Source organism: Mus caroli, chromosome 16 (genome assembly GCF_900094665.2).
Source record: "Mus caroli chromosome 16, CAROLI_EIJ_v1.1, whole genome shotgun sequence".
NCBI lineage: Eukaryota > Metazoa > Chordata > Mammalia > Rodentia > Muridae > Mus > Mus caroli.
The window spans coordinates 31965633-31978818 of NC_034585.1; the positions used below are offsets into that span (position 1 = coordinate 31965633).

A 13186-nucleotide genomic window follows, 5' to 3' on the forward strand; every position below is an offset into this window, starting at 1 on the left:
TGGGACACACCTATTGTGTGTGCACAGGTGCAGTCCCCTGTGCACCCTGACTGCCACCTCTCTCCGTGTTCTGCTGTGCTCCCTCACAGCTATGCCACACAGAGCTCCTCACTGAGCTCTGGGGAGCTCCATGGAGCAGTTATAAAATATAGCCTACATAATCAAACTATAATACCTATCAAATAAAATTATATAATAGATAGACACCTAAAGCGCTCAAAAGCCGTAATACAGCCCTGTCTTCTGCTGTAATTATCAGTGCGATTTTATTAGCCGAACTTCTTTCTGACATTCCCAGTTTTTATAGGACAGAGTTGCTTGGACATCCCCAGAACACTCTACGTTTTAAGATAAACAGAAAGCCAGGCGTGAGGCACGCTTGCAATCCCAATATTTGAGAAGCTAAGGCGAGGCCAGCCTCGGCTACATAGTGAGTTCTACGCTAATCTGAGATTCAGAGTGAGACTCAAAAAAAAGTAAGATTAAGGAAAACAAACTAAACAACAACAACAACAAAATCAGAAGAGAAGCTCTCACTTCTGCTAGTGGAGGGCAGTGATGGGTCTCACTGTTCGGAAGAGCGCTTCCCTTTAGTTATCAGACAGTGTTTTATGGCTGCTTTATTCTTTTTTTTTGTAAAAGCAGTGCTTTTGCCTTGCTGGTGCTGAACTCTTGGAACACAGCTCATCAGCCTGAGGTCAGAAGTCCTCAGCCTTCGTGGAGGGGTAGCCAAAGTGGATTTATAATTTCTCCTAGATGTTTACACAAAGTGAGACCCACTCAGACAGCAGAGGAGCCACGACTGCTCAGAGCAGACTTTAATAAGCTGTTAAGAGCCCAGGCACAGCCGTAGGGACCCAGGAGGAGTGAGTTAGTAGTGTTACTCTCCAGAACTGTTGCCTGGGCCTTGCTGTGCTACCTATGGGCCATGAGAGGGGAGATGTTGCTCTTAAAAGAACAATAGGGCTGTGACTTGCTCAGTGATGAGGCTGCTCACCTGACAGGGACAGAGGTCCATCCACTTCCCGTCTTCAGGTCTGGAACATCCTTTAGGTCTGTGCGGTCCCAAGGAAGGTGAGGCAGGGTCAGAGCAGAACTGTGGGACAAAAACAAGTGCCATGAGGCCGGGAGACAAAGCAGACCAGCTCTGGGCACGTTGCCCCACAGAGCAGAGTCCTTGGAAAACCCCAGCCAAGTTGTCCTCATCCTACTGGCAGCAATAGCTGGGGATTAGATTCACCTGGAGAACATGGAAACCACCCCGCCCAGGCTGCCCCCAGACCAATTAAACAGAAACTTGAGGGTGGCAGCTGGATTTCCGTGGCTTGTTTATGTTTCTAGATCATCCCAGTGTGTGGCCACGCTAAACATCAGCCTTCTAGTGGGAACTGGCCTTGCTTTCCTTGCTTGGATAGCAAGAAGAGGTTGAGAGCAGAAGAGGATTTGCTTGCTGCCCCTGTGAAGCGTGGCAGAGTCACCTTACTCCAGACAGTCTTAATCAGGGGGAGTGGGGCTGGCAGGAAGTGTTTGAACTCTCCAGAAAACACACAGCACCCCACGGTGCTGGGGTGGTAACTCCACCCACTTGTACGCAAGGGAAATATCACTCCTCTGTGATCCAGAGATGGACATCTCACCCCATGCACCCTCGTGGCCACTTTGTCTCCCTATGCTGGCTGGTCCACTCAGTCCCCACCACCCTAAGCCTGGTGTCACACTGCATTAGGTTATGATACTGGTTGCCCTTCCACAGACATTCTTGCCTTTTAGAGACTTACACCTCAGAGGCCTGAGAGACGCCACCAAAACTTGTCCTTGGAGCCTTTTAACAAGGTGGCTGCCCAGGGCCAGGAAGTGAAGGAGATGTCTTTTAGGTCTGTGTTCTCTGTTCTTTTATCCTTTGAGGATAATTTATTGTTCAGTAATTGCTTAAGTCTGAACTTAGTTGCTTAAGTTACATGTGCATTATTCTCATTTGAGCATCTTAAAACATACATGCCAAGTACAATGTGAAAATCCTCTTCTCTCTCATATTTCAATTATACACCCATTCACTTTTTTTCTGAACACTTCATATGTGTGTGAATACACACAAACACCTCAGCACCAAGGGTTTTTCCTCCCTACCAAAACAGACTCACACACGAATCTGTATGCCCCCTGTCACATGCCATTTCTGTTAGCTTTATTCTCCTCTTTCCCAGACATGTTGGATCCCATGAGTGGTCTGTCTCTGGACTGTATGGTATTGTCAAAGCTGCGAAGTACCTTATTATGTAGGAAATCTATCCTTCTTGAAGAAAGGGCAAGTGACTTTTCCGTCAACAGAGTCTAGCCAGACCCCTCTTTGTGAACCCTCCTATCCCCAGTGGTGCTTTATTCTTTTGAGCCAGCCATTGGTTGTGTAGGAGTGGACAGTGTTGCCACACTTGCCTGGGAAACCCCAAGCCCCATTGTAGCATGAGGAAGGTACCAGGCAATCTACCCCCAGCCCTCCGTGACAAAAGGACTCGTTAACCTGCCAGTCAGCCAAGTCACAAGCCACAAACATGGGAGGAAACTTGGGAGGGATTGAGGTGAGGAAAATCTCAGAACCCAGGTTTTGAAAGAGGGAGAGGAATGTAGTTTATGTGGCTTGGGGAGGAATGATAACATTGGCAGGGGAGGAGAAGCAGGCGGGAACTTGGGGGAGAAGCTGAGCAGATGCTGAGGGGAATGTTGGGAGGACAGCCGAGTCAAACAAAGCCCCGAGCGGAGTGCCATGCACAGTGTCAGAAGCTCCTGCTGTGTGACCCGAGCCAAGCCTCCACTGTCTTAGAAACACTTGCTGCTCCCATTTCATAGAGAAGCAAAACTGAACCCTAGCGATGAACTGGTCCCGCCGAACAACTCCTAGCTGGTAAGGAACAGAACTGTGGTGGTCTGTCTTTCTGCCACGCCCCTTTCACCTTGCCGTAGACTTGACTTTGCTCCACGTTGTCCACAGAAACACAATAACAGTTCTTTCCCTAGCCCAAAGGAACAGCACAAAGAGGTGGGGTGGCAGAGGTGTCAGGACCACTGGAACCTGGAAGGAGACAAAGGAAAGGCGCTGGTGTGTGTCCCTGGATCCAGAGACCTGTCAGTGTGTTGGCCATATGCCTCCCAGTGGGACTTTTAAAATAGCCATTTTGATACATTTCAAAGTTACAGAGAGGCACAAGAAGAGTACACACACCTCTGTATCCCCTTTACTTAAGAGTCCTTTACATTATATCCTGTGGTTTTAACATTCTGTCTGTATATAATTATATTTTTTCATTTAGATAGACAGATATCATTTAAAATCTTCTCATTGTGTATTTCCTACAAATATAACCTCAACGTAAGGGTCAGGAAAGTTGACGTTGAACCATATTGCTCAATATTGCTAGCTAATTGGTCCAGCCTTCCCTCCATTTTTATCATCTTACCCAAAATGTCCTCTCTGTTTATTTTCTCTTCTTGGTAAAAATCTAATGTCATCATCCCCAGAGTACTTTCCCTACTCCCTCAGCACGGAATGGCTCCTCCTCTTGTCTTGGAGATGAGACAGGGAAGACGATCACAGGCCCAGAGAAAAACACAGCAGTCTCTGCCTGAGCTGATTTAGCCACTGAGAGACAGGGACACCACAGTGAACCTCTGTGTGTCCAGAAGCTGGCTTACTGTAGCTACTTCCAGGGCATTGCTCAGACATAGGGCATAGCAAGAAAGCCTTAGGGCTAGAGAGGAGGAAACAGAAGTCTTGGTTGTCCCACTAATTAAACACATAGCTTCCTCAATGCCCTTTGCTCTTTTAGAACACGCTTTTCCCCAATATCCAATGGGCACTTTCCATGGCTGGGCTCAAACCTTGTCCAGCCATGACAGCAAGCCACAGTTCTGGTGAAGATGGCTAATCCTCCTTAGCATCTGTGTGCAGAGGCATCTGCAGCCTCAGAAGCAAAGCTGGGGTTACACAGTATTGGGAACATCCTGTAGAGAAAGTGTCTGGAGCCTAAAGCCTCACCTTGGGGTGCTCCTTCTGGAGGGGATTGCAACAGCCAGTGTAATTTTGGGGAGTTTTCTGTAGAGGAAGGCAAGCATATTACTTGGTTGAAGGATGGATTTCTAGGGTTTTAAAGATGGCTTAAGAAAATATGTTAAAAAGATAGTAGGATGCCGATGACGCAATGCAGCAGGCAGCAGATTCGGGGTCTGAACAGGAGACAGTCAGTGAGCATCTCTTGGGTTTTACAGCTTAGCATAGCAGTCATTTCAGTTGGGTCCACTTGACAGTCAGCCCATGAGTCCCTCTTGCTTTCAGGGTCCTTGCCTTCACTGTTCTGTGACTTAAGGACAACTCAGGTGCAAGGTTCCCTCAGAGTCTGTGCCTGATCTAGACACTTGTCCCCAGAGGGTGGTGCATATGGGCATATGACCCCAGTGGGCCATTCTGATTACACTGTTTTTCTTTGTTCTGGCCTTTCTTATGTGTCCCTATGAATCTAAGAGCTGTGTCAACTTGGAAGTTTCTATAGACATCAAACACGCTGTCCAGTATCCTTGGTCTTCTCTAGGATCAAATCTCTTTTTCTCTTTCCTTTTTAAGATTCTTTACGGGGAAATGCTAAATCCTCATAGAATCCACAGGGCTGAAAGGAAATCTAGAAGAAGTTGGGATGTGACATCAAGTCTTTCCTAACAGTAAAAAACGTGGGGCCCACAGAAAATAGCTAAGATGCTCATACAAATGCCCCTGAAAGCAGGCACCAACTCTTCTTACACCCCACTACAGTGCTGGTGTTCCATATGATAGTACCCGACATGCACCTATGTGTGCACATGCCTGGAACACAGTGATGACCCCCTCACTAGGCAGCTACTCCCAGCCCCTCCCTCAACCTTTTCAGTATCTCCCTTGAGCCGATCAACCAGCAACATCGGTCCTTCCCAGAAGCAGCTGTTGAGAGTTGACCAGCAGTGCTGGCCCCGATGGCCTGGCCATGCTAGACTCCTCTTTCACAACTGTCATGGCATTCCATGAGAATGAGAATGAGAATGAGAATGAGAGCTTCCAGCAACAAGAGGAGCTGTGTTCCTCTGGAATCTTCTGATAGGACTGCCTTTGCTATGAGGGGAGCTAAGGGGGTAATTTGCCCAGAGATGTTAATTCTCAGAAAACACCCAGTATGTCTACACATGTCTGTAAAAATGTACTAGAAGGAGCCAGCAGGTGAGAGGACAATCACTTGATGCCTTGAACCTTCCTTAGGGCATGGGAGGGCATCAGGATTTGGCCCTCTAGCTTCAGGCTCCCTTGCCAGCCTCAGGGGTGGCTGTCCTTCCCTTACCCACCCTGTGTCACTCCCAGGAGCCTTGAGCCAACAGAGAATGCTGATTTGGAGAACTTTAAAGGGTTTGATGCCTATTTATAGTTAACTACCTAAAAAGGCAAATGTCCCCAGAGAGGCAGAGAGGCAGGGACCTGCCTGTACCCAAGGCTGTTGTTAACACCAGCTCCCCAACTGTCTTCTCAAACCCTCTCACTCTGCTCAACTAGGAAAGAGGAACCCATCTGTCTTCAGACTGAGCAGTCTAGAAACTTCCATGAGGGACAGACTTCCCTCCAGGAAAGAAGGAAAGATCTCTAGGGCAGTAGTAGTTTAGGCTTGGGCAGGGTGGGCAGAAGCAGAAGAGAGTACCAGAATCAGTCATGAGGAGTAGATGTTTCCAGCAGTGCCTCGGCTTTCCTGGGAAAGTTTCTGTTTCTTTACCCTTACTTGTGATTTCAGTGGGCTGTTTCCCTTCCAGCCTCAGTCTCCCATCTAGAGCAGAAGCCTCAACACTTGGCAGTTTTGATCAAGGAAGTAACAGAGCACGTACTTAACATTGTGCAAAGTGTGATTTGCAGCCTCTGGCTTCTATCTCAGTATTAATTCATTAGAATTACCCAGGTTCTCAGCGATCTCTGCAGTCTCTGTCCTCTAATAACCACTTATCAAGCTTATGCCCAGTTTGCTGCTAGGCCCCAGAGGTAAGCGGGGGACCTTTGCTGTCCCCAGGGAACTTGGCATATACGTTTTGTTAGTAGGCTTCTGAACTGGATTGGGACTGGGATGGACCCAACTAGGAGAAGCATGGGCTCCTGGAGGTAGTGTGCCTGAGCCGAGAGCTGCTTACAGAAGGTGTGGAAGTCAACCAAAGGTGCCAGCATGTCCAGAGAGCCCATGGCAATGTGCTAGTGCACCCTCAGATCTGAAAGATGCTGAGTGTGTAGTACAGAGGAGCAACACCTAAAGACAAGTACATAGCCAGAATTCCCTTGGCAACCATAGCACACACTGACATTTGAGAACCACGGACATTGAGAATAGAGGACATAAGGAAGAGTATTCACCAAAGAAAGTGTGTGAAAGAAGACTGAAGGTGAAAACCAGAGCAGATCTCCAGGGCCTTGTCAGAGACCCGGTGGACTTGGTCCTCAGTGGTTGTGGGTAGCCACTAGAGAGGTTTCAGCAAAAAGAAGCATCAGGTTTATAGAAAAGTCACTTTGGTCCCAGTATGACAGATGTGTTAGGGCGGGGACTGGGGGACAAGAGGTGTTGGCATGGTATTGAGTTTAGAATGAATGGGGCAGTGATAGTGAGTCCTGTGCAGGGTGGGGGTGGGGTGGGGGAGAGGGCTGAGCATGTATTCAGTTGATGGAATTGGTGAGCACTTGTGACAGGCTGTGGGGAAGAAGTGGGACAAGAAGCAGTCAGAGGAGAAGAGCCTGAGTTTGACTGGGGAAAGGGAGGCTTGGTATAGTTTGGAATCCTCTGGGTAGGGATGTCTAAGGGGTTAGACACAGAGGTAGGCTCAGAAGGAAGGCTGAGCTCCAGGGAAAACATGGGCAGGAGAGGGTGACAGAAAGAGTCCTTAAGAGCAGCAGTGAGCAAAGCACCCTGGATGGGGACAGGGGAGTTGAGAGGTCAGGCCTGTGCCAGGTAGGGTGTGGGTGGGGGCTGACTGCCCAGGGAGGTGCCCCAGCCCCCTCTCAGAGGTGGCAGATGGAGGGCACTCTGTCCCCTCCTTTACCCAGGGGTCTGTAGCCATCATGGGATTTACAACGATGGTAGGTCTCCTTGCTGTTGTAGGATGTTCCTCTCTGACAGTGGCCAGTGTAGAAAGTTTGCAGTGGTGGAGACAGAATGAAAGGCAAGGGTCCGGGCGATAGATAATAAGAAGGGTGAGCCGAGAGAAGTGGGAACTCTCTACTGATCAGTTTATCTCTACTGAGTTTGGACATCTGGACCAACCAGAGCATTTCCTAGGAACCTGGGCTGAGGAGAAGGACAGTAAGGACATGTGACATGGGACACAAGTGAGGATGTCAGCGGAAGAGGCCAGCAGGGTCAGGCATTAGTTACCTTTCTTCTCACTATAACAAAACAGCAGACGAAAGCAACGTAAGGGAGGAAGACTTCATTTTGGCTCCCGGTTTAAGGGTGGCGCCCATCACGGTGGGAAGGTGTAGTGGTGAGCGCTGTGGCAGTAAGAGCTGTGGCTGCTAGTCACATCACATCTGAGGTCAGGCAGCAGAGAGTGAGTGAATGCCGGTGCTCAGTCCCCCCCTCCTTGCTCAGTCAGTACCCTCTCCCCATTGCATAGTGTGCCTCACATTCCGGATGACTCTTGGCTCCTTAAACCCCTCTGGAAACACAGGCCTACTCGGAGGTGTCTCCTAGGTGATTCTTAGCCCCATCATGTTGACAATCAAGACTATCCATCACATTCCAGATAACTGGAGGAGCTAAGTTTATCCCAGAGAGCAGAGAAGTCCTTTGGGATCTGCATGTTTGGGAAAGAGTGCTGAGTGAGGGGGAGGGGCCGGTGCAGAGCATGCGCTGAGTGCCTTATTTTTCTGTTTAAAAAAATATATATCTTTCTTTGTAAATTTTTGCAAAATAGATTTATTTGTTTGTTTGTTGTGTGTGCACATGCTGTGACTATTGTGGAAGTCAGAGGACGACTTGGGATTGTTGGTTTTTCTCCCACTCGATCAGTCCTGAGGATCAAACTCAGGTCTTTAGGCTTGGCCGCAAGCACCTTTCCCCACTGAGCCAACTCATTAGCCTTCCCAGGACTACTTTTAAATAGGAAACCAACGTGCTGAAACGTTATATAACGGGCTTTAGTTCCTCAGCTTAGCTAGTGATAGAGCAATATTTGAATCCCAGTCCTGCTCCAGAGCCTTAGCCCATTTGCATGGGGGCGGGCGGGGGGGGGTCGGCGGGGAGAAGGGTTTCAAAGGCTTGGCTTAGAGGGTGGACTGTGTGGCAGCCAGACACATGATGGATGGCCAGTGGCTCTAGTTCTAGCTGAGCCATGTATGGCTTTATGAACTTGGGAAGCTACCAGACTTACGTGAGATTCCAGCCCCCTCTTCGTGAGAGGGAAACACGGTGAGGTGTCCTGCTTGCTTTTGGGCAGAGTAGAAAGGACACCTGTGAGAAGCTATAGCTTTAGAATCCTGTGACTCAGCTTCCCCTGTGTGCACAGAACACGGTTAATGGATTCCTACAGATGGTCATATAAAATATGGAGAGCATCTAGAACATTGTTAACCTTTAAAGTTGTTTTTACTGAGCAGCTTCAAATGCCAACAAATTCAAAGAGCAATAACCACAAATTTATAGAACAAATTTAACACGTGGCATCCAATCCTATTTAAACCTAACATTGAAAGATCTACAGATGGGTGCTTGCTTCTAGCCACATAGGTTTCTCAGAGCCAACAAGCACGAGTCTTTGTAGCCTCTGGTTTCATACTGCCCACCTCCTTGTGTCCCCCAGTTCACATCCCAGGGACTGTCTTCCTCCTCCCCGTTCACCCCCACTCTTTCTGCAGGAGCTCTCTGACAGCGAGCCAAGGCTGCTGTAACAAGATAGTGGGCAGGGTAGCTGAAACACAGGTCAGACATCCAAGATCAGGGTCTCTCTCCTTTGGTTTACAGATGTCTGTCTTCTTTCTGATCTTCCTCCTCCTATGGTGCCTTCTGTGTCTCCGGCCTTTCTCTGCCTCCTTCCTTCTCTGCACCTCCCCCCCCCTCGTCTTCTTCTTCCTCCCTTTTTTGCAAGGTCACAAGTCAGATTGGCCTAGGGTCTGCCCTCATGACTTTTTTTTTTTAATGCAGTCACCTTTCCAAAGGCCCTATGCCTGAGGCAGCCTCGTTCTGAACTGCTGACAGCTACAGCTTCGACATGTTTGTGGAAGACAGCAGGCAGCTCCTCTGGACATTGCCTTCTGCCTTGCTCCCCTGGGCTCTTCCCTCATCGTCTTTAGGTTCTCCATCCTTCGAGCCTGCATCCTGGAAGTCAGCCTCCAGCACAGGAGTAGCCTTACTTTATCCCTTCTTCAGTGTTTTTCTTTGTCCATTCAGCACCAGAAGTGTTACCGACTAGGGTTTTCTTGGGTACCCAGCCTCTCCATCTTCCTTGGATATGGTCTCTGGAATGACGTGGGACCCACTAGCCTCCAGCTTCCCCCGACACTTCCCGTCACCAGGGGATAAGTCCTGGCCATTCCTCCATCCAACACCTAGCCTCCACCCTTGCTCACAGTGACGTTCTCTCCACTCTCCAGGTCTCTCCCCACCCCACCCCCAAGACCTCCCCCTGCCCCTCATGTGACCCAGCTGTTACTCCGAGGTGCATCACCAGGGTTAAGCCCCAGTCATTGGGTCACTGGTCATCCCCACCTTCCCGTGTATTTCTTTCCCCGCAGTCTTTGATGAAGCTTCCCAGTTCTCATTCTAATTGCAGCTTAAATCTTCACTTTCCAGTCTCTGCCATTGTTTCTCCAGGACTCTGACCCTGGCTTCTAGAAACTTCCATACGGATCAATACCGTCATCCATCGTGTCCACTTGACCAAGCCAAACTTCATCATCTCTCACATTCTGTTTTCCTTTGCTACAATCTCCCTGTGTTTCTAAGAGAGAAATCTCAAAATACTTTTGTACCCCCACCTTGTTTAGTTCCCTAACTTCTTTTAATGCCTGCTCTATCCATCATTCATCTTTTCTGTGTGGTGCTTCTGAGTACCTTCCAAGAGGTGGCAGCATCCTAACTGGATATCCTTGTCGCCCTGTGAAGACCTGAGGATGGAGACCCAGTGTGACAGCTATGTGTGAAACGGTCCTTTGATCTCTCAAGCTAAAGACCCAGCTCTCTGGCCCACGAGGCTAATGCTGTCCAGCAGAACTCTCTGTAACAGTGAACATGTTCTGTGCCTGCACTCTGTGATAGCCATGTTTGGGCTATTAAGTACTGAGAATGAAACTAGTTCAGTAGAGGAAGTAATACTTAGTTTTCTTTCGTTTAAATGGACACACGAGCTTCATTCAACTTCCTGTCATAATGGGTGTCTCCTGGCCAAGCTCTACTGAACACCACCCTTGAGACTGCATCATCTGATGTTAGACAGATGGAGATGTTTTTTCTCCCTGTTCTCTCGGGCCACCTTCTTAGGCCTTGGGTCCACCATTCCTCAGTAATGAGCTGATGGCCATGTTCTCAACACGCACAGGGCTCTCTCTTCTGCTGTGTTTGAGCAACTGGGTGTTATTTTGTTTTTAGAAAAAATTTAAAGACTTATTTTATGTGTATGATTGTTAATCTACATGTGTGTGTGTGTATATATATATATATATATATATATATATATATATCACATGCCTGCCTCATGCCTTTGAAGCCAGAAGAGGGCATCAGTTACAGATGGTTGTGAACCACCATGTGGGTGCTAGATACTGAACCTGGGTACTCTGTCAGAGCATCAAGTTCTCTGAATCGCTAAGCCAGCTCTACAGTCCCTTTATCTTACTTTTTAGCTTCCTATTTAACTCTGATTTTGAAATTATTTTAATATAGATGGTTATTCTATACCTTTCAGACTCCTCACAGATATTAATATTTTGTGGTCTCTTTTCCATATATTCGTTCCTTCTAGGTACGTAGGGGGTGGCCTCTGGTTGAACCCAGGGCCTTGTCTTCACTGAGCAGCTGCTGTCCCTGACTTTATACCCCGTCATTCCCTCTTTCTCTGAATTTCTCTCCAACTCTATACACACACATGCACACACACACACGCATACATAATTATGCTTTTGTGCATCCCAAAAGAAAATTATACCCATAAACCTTAAACATGTAAAGACTTTAGAGTTGATCTTTCCTAAAAGCAAATGTGTTCCATACCCACATTAAGATGATCAAAATAGAAAAACATCCATAGAGTACTATCATCTAATTTATTAACAATATTTGAATACTCCCAGCTGCCCTAGAATTATTCCTTAAAAGAGAGAAGCCCTTCTTGTGGACTGCACTACCTAAATGTTTAGGATCTTGACATTAAGCCTATGTTTTGACATCTATATGGTTTTCTCTCCACTACCCTAGTTCATAGTGTTTACTGAGTTACACATAGTAGGCCCACAATAAGATAGGGCTCACTCATGGCAGCCAGTGAGAGAGGAAGCAGACCTCTTCCCTAGACATAGCCACTAAGCCACACTTGTCGGCACTGGGGCCCTTCCTTTCAGTTGTCTTCTGAGAGACGTCGGTTGCGTGGCAGCACTGTCTCCTCTGTGGAGATACCCAGGGCTCGCCAAACCACCTGTGGTCGCAGAGCAGTTCCACAGATGTGCCTAGCCCTAGAGCTGTCCCTCCATTCTGCAGTAGCCAAGTGACTCAATATCCACCCACTCACTCATTTAACAAGCAGGTATTGAGTGCCTACTGCGTGTCATGTACATTGAATATATAATAGTGAACAACAACAAAAATACCCCACCTCAAAATATTGCACTTTGGTAGGAAAGGGGGTGCAGATAATAAAACAAGTGAAGATATGATAAGTGCCAAGGGGGGTAATAAATCAGGGTAAGAGCTGTGAGTAAAGATTCTCTCTCTCTCTCTCTCTCTCTCTCATCATCATCATCATCATTCTGTGGTTCTGGGAATAGAAACCAGGGCCTTGTGCTTCTTGGGCAAGCATTTCATCACCAAGCTAAATCCCTAGCCCAGGGGCTAGGATTCAGATCTCCTGGGTGCTGTGCCCGACACAGTTTTGAATGAAAGTGTACTTTCCCTGCATGTGCATCTTCAGTAGTGCATATTGTGTGAGTCGTGAGCAAACCACTGCCGTCAGGATAGGCCTCCCTGTGCTGCTTGTCAATCCTTCCTCAGCACCCCCGCAGCCATGACCTGTTCTCTGTTCCTATGGTTTGGCCTTTCTAGAGCACCACATAAGTGGGATGATATATATAATAAGGATGCTTTGAATCTGGCTTCCCATAGCTAAGGAGAAAAAAAACACTTTCCAACAGTAAAGGAAAGGGAGCCGTGAACTTGTGAGAGCAAGGGAAGGGTTGAGGGAAGGAAAAGGGAAGGGAGAAATGGTACATTTTATTTTTTAAAAATGACCTGAAAGAAGTAGAAAACCCAGCCATGGGAAACAATGCAGGTGTTTCTGCCTGGGTGTCTTATTTTTATTTAGACAGATGGGTTGAGTCGTGTGTATGAAGCGTTTCTGTCTAAGTCAGGTTTTTATTTTTAATTTTTTGTTAAGGTTTGAGGAAAGTAGAGTAGAGAGGAAAGATGGCAAGATACTATTCATTAGTTCTGAGGGTCAGAGATTGCAATAGTGCCCAGCAGCCCAGGCTCCCTGGGAACTCCCTGTGCTGCCCAGGCAGCTTTTGAACTTGTGAAAGTGTTTTCCTCAGCCTCCCAAGGCTGATTGCAGGCAGGGGTTGCTGCTCCCAGCTTCCATTCATTCACTGATTCCTTCATTGAGGGTTTGGTTTGGGGAGTTTTGTTTTGTTGTGTTTTGTTGTTTAAGAAACAACGACCAGTCACAGCCTGTGACCTAAAGGAAGCCGGAGACCCTTGGATCCATACCAGGGCTAATTTTAGTTGCTGTATCTGACATAATTTCCTTTCTGCATTTCCTGAAAGTTAGGGTGAGCATGTAGTTAGTGAGTTTTTGGTTGTCATCTTTAAGTAGGACTATGAGGGGCATTTGAGTTTTGAGAACTTCTATTCCACTGGTCCGAGGGACCCCTACTGAGGCCCTCAAGAACTGACATTCACTGAATCATAAGATTGTATCAGGTAGCCGGGCGTGGTGGCGCACGCCT

At 47.6% G+C, this 13186-nt stretch overlaps 1 protein-coding gene across 4 annotated transcripts in view; it reads left to right on the forward strand.

The window, feature by feature from the left end:
• Mylk (myosin light chain kinase) overlaps positions 1 to 13186 on the forward strand; it is a 253275-nt gene that overhangs the window by 189514 nt on the left and 50575 nt on the right. The window lies entirely within an intron of this gene.